This window comes from Schistocerca americana, unplaced genomic scaffold (assembly GCF_021461395.2).
Source record: "Schistocerca americana isolate TAMUIC-IGC-003095 unplaced genomic scaffold, iqSchAmer2.1 HiC_scaffold_811, whole genome shotgun sequence".
Taxonomy (NCBI): Eukaryota; Metazoa; Arthropoda; class Insecta; order Orthoptera; family Acrididae; genus Schistocerca; species Schistocerca americana.
The window spans coordinates 5,001-12,500 of record NW_025726579.1 but is presented as its reverse complement, the minus strand read 5'-3'; the positions used below and the strand labels follow the sequence as shown (position 1 = coordinate 12,500).

The following is a 7,500-nucleotide window of genomic DNA, read 5'->3' as shown; positions in this document are numbered from 1 at the left end:
GCTCGCTGTACGAATGCAGATGCTCAGCGGCAGCTAGGAGGCGCTCCATCCATGTCGGTACCGGTGAGCGTTGCACTCGCAGTCGCAAAAACGTACGGCAAGTATATTACTCGGAAGAGTCAATGACAGTCCAAGCCCCCCTGCGTGGGAAGAGTCTTCCTAGGCCATGACCCACCGGAAGGGCGCAGCGTCCCCCACCCCAGACATGTGACGTCAGACTATCGGTATTGACGACTAGACTGATTCCTTATAATCATTTGCCATACACCGGTGGAAGCTGCCGAGACGAGTAACTACATAGCGGGCTCGCCGTGTCACTAATGTACAGAGATACAATAGTTTCGACTGGAACCGGATTAAACGTATACACGGCGCTGATTAGTAATAGATAGAGCCATCAGAATACAGATAATGTATAGACCTGTCCGTATACATGCTGAAAGACTCTGCTCACAATCACACGTCAGCCAGACACTCTTATCACGCACTACTCTCTGCCTGTAACAGGCACACAGACAATATGTAAGCACCAGCATGGAACAACACCCAGTGCATCCTCTCTGCCACATTAGACAATCCACACTATCATAACCAGACCGGGAGGTCCACTCGGAAAACAGAATATCCCACCCTTCCGACAACCACCATTGCTCAGCTAAGCCACCAACACCCACACATGTCCCAGACAGGGGTGCACCCAACATCACAATACTGCCTCCTGTCACACCACACAAACAATGGCAGGAATGAAAGACACAGGTCTGCCACAAGCATGGAATCAGAGCGCCGCCTGTTATGAGCCAAAGGTGCACCCTGACGTGGCAAATCAGATGATGCCGCAGTCATTTACTTACGATAATCACAATCAACAAACCGGGCCCCCCCCCCCCCAAGTGCCTTAACCTAACCCGTATTGTACCTTAACCTAACCCGTATTGTACCTTAACCTAACCCGTATTGTACCTTAACCTAACCCGTATTGTACCTTAACCTAACCCGTATTGTACCTTAACCTAACCCGTATTGTACCTTAACCTAACCCGTATTGTACCTTAACCTAACCCATATTGTACCTTAACCTAACCCATATTGTACCTTAACCTAACCCATATTGTACCTTAACCTAACCCATATTGTACCTTAACCTAACCCATATTGTACCTTAACCTAACCCATATTGTACCTTAACCTAACCCATATTGTACCTTAACCTAACCCATATTGTACCTTAACCTAACCCATATTGTACCTTAACCTAACCCATGTTGCGCCTTAACCTAACCCATGTTGCGCCTTAACCTAACCCATGTTGCGCCTTAACCTAACCCATGTTGCGCCTTAACCTAACCCATGTTGCGCCTTAACCTAACCCATGTTGCGCCTTAACCTAACCCATGTTGCGCCTTAACCTAACCCATGTTGCGCCTTAACCTAACCCATGTTGCGCCTTAACCTAACCCATGTTGCGCCTTAACCTAACCCATGTTGCGCCTTAACCTAACCCATGTTGCGCCTTAACCTAACCCATGTTGCGCCTTAACCTAACCTATGTTGCGCCTTAACCTAACCTATGTTGCGCCTTAACCTAACCTATGTTGCGCCTTAACCTAACCTATGTTGCGCCTTAACCTAACCTATGTTGCGCCTTAACCTAACCTATGTTGCGCCTTAACCTAACCTATGTTGCGCCTTAACCTAACCTATGTTGCGCCGTAACCTAACCTATGTTGCGCCGTAACCTAACCTATGTTGCGCCATAACCTAACCTATGTTGCGCCTTAACCTAACCTATGTTGCGCCTTAACCTAACCTATGTTGCGCCTTAACCTAACCTATGTTGCGCCGTAACCTAACCTATGTTGCGCCTTAACCTAACCTATGTTGCGCCTTAACCTAACCTATGTTGCGCCTTAACCTAACCTATGTTGCGCCTTAACCTAACCTATGTTGCGCCTTAACCTAACCTATGTTGCGCCTTAACCTAACCTATGTTGCGCCTTAACCTAACCTATGTTGCGCCTTAACCTAACCTATGTTGCGCCGTAACCTAACCTATGTTGCGCCTTAACCTAACCTATGTTGCGCCTTAACCTAACCTATGTTGCGCCGTAACCTAACCTATGTTGCGCCTTAACCTAACCTATGTTGCGCCTTAACCTAACCTATGTTGCGCCTTAACCTAACCTATGTTGCGCCTTAACCTAACCTATGTTGCGCCTTAACCTAACCTATGTTGCGCCTTAACCTAACCTATGTTGCGCCTTAACCCAACACACGTTGGGCCTTAACCCAACACACGTTGGGCCTTAACCCAACACACGTTGGGCCTTAACCCAACACACGTTGGGCCTTAACCCAACACACGTTGGGCCTTAACCCAACACACGTTGGGCCTTAACCCAACACACGTTGGGCCTTAACCCAACACACGTTGGGCCTTAACCCAACACACGTTGGGCCTTAACCCAACACACGTTGGGCCTTAACCCAACACACGTTGGGCCTTAACCCAACACACGTTGGGCCTTAACCCAACACACGTTGGGCCTTAACCCAACACACGTTGGGCCTTAACCCAACACACGTTGGGCCTTAACCCAACACACGTTGGGCCTTAACCCAACACACGTTGGGCCTTAACCCAACACACGTTGGGCCTTAACCCAACACACGTTGGGCCTTAACCCAACACACGTTGGGCCTTAACCCAACACACGTTGGGCCTTAACCCAACACACGTTGGGCCTTAACCCAACACACGTTGGGCCTTAACCCAACACACGTTGGGCCTTAACCCAACACACGTTGGGCCTTAACCTGCTCTGTAATTGTCATACGACGCGTTAAATTAGTGTAGTGTTGCCTAACTGCAACCCCCGCAATATAGTTTGCTACTCGCACTGCCCGGTCCCCAGAGTATCGCTTCATGTTAAACACCTTGCAGCTATACACTGTAATGCGGATGGCGGCAGGACGTACATGCTCAATGCCCTTCGCAGTTGTTCATTGGCATTCGCATGGCGAAGCACAGCCTACGTTGTGGTACGGCTTGTGGCAACTGTCCGCTGATGTTGTACGTCCAAATCACACACTGTACCGCACATTGGTCCTCATGTACTGAATGATACATCGTGGTACATGTGTGACCGTACCACGACTGCGCCAACAACGGCGAACCATACGGTCCAAATATTGTGCACTCAGCTACGTGTCGTCTCCCTATAAGAGCTGGATTGCAGTATGGTATGCCGTGGATGGCGATCAGCATGAGCCGTCTGTTGATGTAGTGGCGCGTGTTGTCAGACGTAGTCGTCTCTTCTCACACACCGTGATAGCATGGTGCACTGCGTTCCACATCTGCGACATGCGACAGAGGCCGGTTGACAGTCGTTCGCGCAATGGACATCGCATACGTACGGGGGCCACCTTCCACGTGTTCGCGAAGCGTGCACATGTTGTTGCGTGTATGTGGGCAGACATAGTGTGTCGTGACACCTGACACAGGCATGCAACAATCGTTGAATTTGCAAATGGCGATGGACGTCTACGTTTGCTGGTGACGTTACGCAAATGAAGAACTGGTAAACCGTTGTGGTGCGGTTGTTCTCGCTAGAGGTGAATCAGTGATGGCGACGATCGGTTGAGCTACCAACCGGTTGTTTCAGCGATACCCACCATGCCCACGAACGTGAATGGCATGTGGGTGTGAAGCGATACGCGGCGGTGGCTGGGTGGGACCGTCCCCGGCCGGTGAGGGGGGGCCTTCCGGCGTGCTGGCCGCGCGGTGCGTGGGCGCACGCGCTACAGCCGGCTGGTGGGGGCGGCCAGTGGCAGGCGCGCCGGCCGACGGAGGCGGCAGGCGGCGCAGCTGCGCGCCGGCGCACCCTGCACGCGGCGCCGTGCGGCCAAAGTAGGTCCTCGCGGGCCCGGTGCGAAGCGCGGTGGACATCTGCAGTGTGCTGGTCCGATTGAGGACTGTGTGCGCTGAGGATGCGCCGCCGCCCGGCGCTCGGCGCCGCGACGCCGTCTGCTGCTCGGTCGCCTCTGCGGTTCTCGCAGGTGGATTGTATCGCAGCTGTGCGGACGTGTTGGCGCGTGCGCTGTGCTGGGAGAGTTCGCTTCGGCACCCAAGTGGGGCTTTTGTCCTTCTGTGGCGCTGGCGTTGGAGCTGCCGGCCACCGTAGGTGGCGCGTGTTGTCTCCCGCCGGCAATGCCACGACAGCACGCTCCCGGGCCTCTGTCGGCAGCGGCAAGCTCAGTTGGGAGCACGGGTGGTCGCACCTAAAGCGTCTACTCGCCAAACTCCGGGCGATTGCGCCTCTCTCGAACCCGACCAAGTACTTAGGACGGCGCTGCGCGCCGCCGGGACCTGAGAGGGTTTCGAGGTGTATTGTGCAGGGGAGCTCAGCCTCCTCCTGTTTGCAGAATAATTGAGCGGACGCTTGCGTGTTCGCGCGGGCCCCCGGGACACACTCCCGGGCGGCCGGCTGCTCAGCTCTAGTTGACGCAGCTCCCTGGTTGATCCTGCCAGTAGTCATATGCTTGTCTCAAAGATTAAGCCATGCATGTCTCAGTACAAGCCGCATTAAGGTGAAACCGCGAATGGCTCATTAAATCAGTTATGGTTCCTTAGATCGTACCCACGTTACTTGGATAACTGTGGTAATTCTAGAGCTAATACATGCAAACAGAGTCCCGACCAGAGATGGAAGGGACGCTTTTATTAGATCAAAACCAATCGGTCGGCTCGTCCGGTCCGTTTGCCTTGGTGACTCTGAATAACTTTGGGCTGATCGCACGGTCCTCGTACCGGCGACGCATCTTTCAAATGTCTGCCTTATCAACTGTCGATGGTAGGTTCTGCGCCTACCATGGTTGTAACGGGTAACGGGGAATCAGGGTTCGATTCCGGAGAGGGAGCCTGAGAAACGGCTACCACATCCAAGGAAGGCAGCAGGCGCGCAAATTACCCACTCCCGGCACGGGGAGGTAGTGACGAAAAATAACGATACGGGACTCATCCGAGGCCCCGTAATCGGAATGAGTACACTTTAAATCCTTTAACGAGTATCTATTGGAGGGCAAGTCTGGTGCCAGCAGCCGCGGTAATTCCAGCTCCAATAGCGTATATTAAAGTTGTTGCGGTTAAAAAGCTCGTAGTTGGATTTGTGTCCCACGCTGTTGGTTCACCGCCCGTCGGTGTTTAACTGGCATGTATCGTGGGACGTCCTGCCGGTGGGGCGAGCTGAAGGCGTGCGACGCGCCTCGTGCGTGCTCGTGCGTCCCGAGGCGGACCCCGTTGCAATCCTACCAGGGTGCTCTTGAGTGAGTGTCTCGGTGGGCCGGCACGTTTACTTTGAACAAATTAGAGTGCTTAAAGCAGGCAAGCCCGCCTGAATACTGTGTGCATGGAATAATGGAATAGGACCTCGGTTCTATTTTGTTGGTTTTCGGAACCCGAGGTAATGATTAATAGGGACAGGCGGGGGCATTCGTATTGCGACGTTAGAGGTGAAATTCTTGGATCGTCGCAAGACGAACAGAAGCGAAAGCATTTGCCAAGTATGTTTTCATTAATCAAGAACGAAAGTTAGAGGTTCGAAGGCGATCAGATACCGCCCTAGTTCTAACCATAAACGATGCCAGCCAGCGATCCGCCGCAGTTCCTCCGATGACTCGGCGGGCAGCCTCCGGGAAACCAAAGCTTTTGGGTTCCGGGGGAAGTATGGTTGCAAAGCTGAAACTTAAAGGAATTGACGGAAGGGCACCACCAGGAGTGGAGCCTGCGGCTTAATTTGACTCAACACGGGAAACCTCACCAGGCCCGGACACCGGAAGGATTGACAGATTGATAGCTCTTTCTTGATTCGGTGGGTGGTGGTGCATGGCCGTTCTTAGTTGGTGGAGCGATTTGTCTGGTTAATTCCGATAACGAACGAGACTCTAGCCTGCTAACTAGTCGCGTGACATCCTTCGTGCTGTCAGCGATTACTTTTCTTCTTAGAGGGACAGGCGGCTTCTAGCCGCACGAGATTGAGCAATAACAGGTCTGTGATGCCCTTAGATGTTCTGGGCCGCACGCGCGCTACACTGAAGGAATCAGCGTGTCTTCCTAGGCCGAAAGGTCGGGGTAACCCGCTGAACCTCCTTCGTGCTAGGGATTGGGGCTTGCAATTGTTCCCCATGAACGAGGAATTCCCAGTAAGCGCGAGTCATAAGCTCGCGTTGATTACGTCCCTGCCCTTTGTACACACCGCCCGTCGCTACTACCGATTGAATGATTTAGTGAGGTCTTCGGACTGGTACGCGGCATTGACTCTGTCGTTGCCGATGCTACCGGAAAGATGACCAAACTTGATCATTTAGAGGAAGTAAAAGTCGTAACAAGGTTTCCGTAGGTGAACCTGCGGAAGGATCATTACCGACTAGACTGCATGTCTTTCGATGTGCGTGTCGTGTCGCGCAACACGCTACCTGTACGGCTCGCAGTAGCCGTGCGCCGCGTGCGGAACCACGCGTGCTTCTCAAAACTAACGCCAATGTTGTGTGGTACGAGCGCTGAAGCGCTGGAGCGGCTGGCCTGCGGCACCTGGCGCCTGGCGCCGGTTTTGAATGACTTTCGCCCGACTGCCTGTCCGCTCCGGTGTGGAGCCGTACGACGCCCATCGGCCGTGAGGCCGTTGGACACAGAACGCTTGAACAGGGGCCGCCACACGCCTACGTCCCGCCTATGCAACTGTCTTGAAAGAGACAGTGTAAACTAAGAAAAGATCACCCAGGACGGTGGATCACTCGGCTCGTGGGTCGATGAAGAACGCAGCAAATTGCGCGTCGACATGTGAACTGCAGGACACATGAACATCGACGTTTCGAACGCACATTGCGGTCCATGGATTCCGTTCCCGGGCCACGTCTGGCTGAGGGTCGGCTACGTATACTGAAGCGCGCGGCGTTTGCCCCGCTTCGCAGACCTGGGAGCGTCGCGGCCGCCTGTGGGGCCGGCCGCGCCTCCTTAAACGTGCGATGCGCGCCCGTCGCCTGGCGGTTCGCATACCGGTACTTACTCGGTAGCGTGCACAGCCGGCTGGCGGTGTGGCGTGCGACACCTCGTACAACGACCTCAGAGCAGGCGAGACTACCCGCTGAATTTAAGCATATTACTAAGCGGAGGAAAAGAAACTAACAAGGATTCCCCCAGTAGCGGCGAGCGAACAGGGAAGAGTCCAGCACCGAACCCCGCAGGCTGCCGCCTGTCGTGGCATGTGGTGTTTGGGAGGGTCCACTACCCCGACGCCTCGCGCCGAGCCCAAGTCCAACTTGAATGAGGCCACGGCCCGTAGAGGGTGCCAGGCCCGTAGCGGCCGGTGCGAGCGTCGGCGGGACCTCTCCTTCGAGTCGGGTTGCTTGAGAGTGCAGCTCCAAGTGGGTGGTAAACTCCATCTGAGACTAAATATGACCACGAGACCGATAGCGAACAAGTACCGTGAGGGAAAGTTGAAA

General features: G+C 54.0%; 3 non-coding genes across 3 annotated transcripts in view; all 3 read left to right on the top strand.

Moving 5' to 3' along the window:
- The first annotated feature begins 4,511 nt into the window (after positions 1-4,511).
- LOC124591171 lies at positions 4,512-6,421 on the top strand. Its single transcript, XR_006977004.1, has one exon. It is a non-coding gene; the product is annotated as a small subunit ribosomal RNA (ribosomal RNA).
- Positions 6,422-6,772: 351 nt separating this feature from the next.
- Positions 6,773-6,927, top strand: LOC124591167. Its single transcript, XR_006977001.1, has one exon. It is a non-coding gene; the product is annotated as a 5.8S ribosomal RNA (ribosomal RNA).
- Positions 6,928-7,115: 188 nt separating this feature from the next.
- Positions 7,116-7,500, top strand: part of LOC124591164 — a 4,224-nt gene continuing 3,839 nt past the window's right edge. The window contains exon 1 of the ribosomal RNA XR_006976998.1: positions 7,116-7,500. This exon is cut by the window's right edge and continues 3,839 nt beyond it. This is a non-coding gene — a ribosomal RNA (large subunit ribosomal RNA).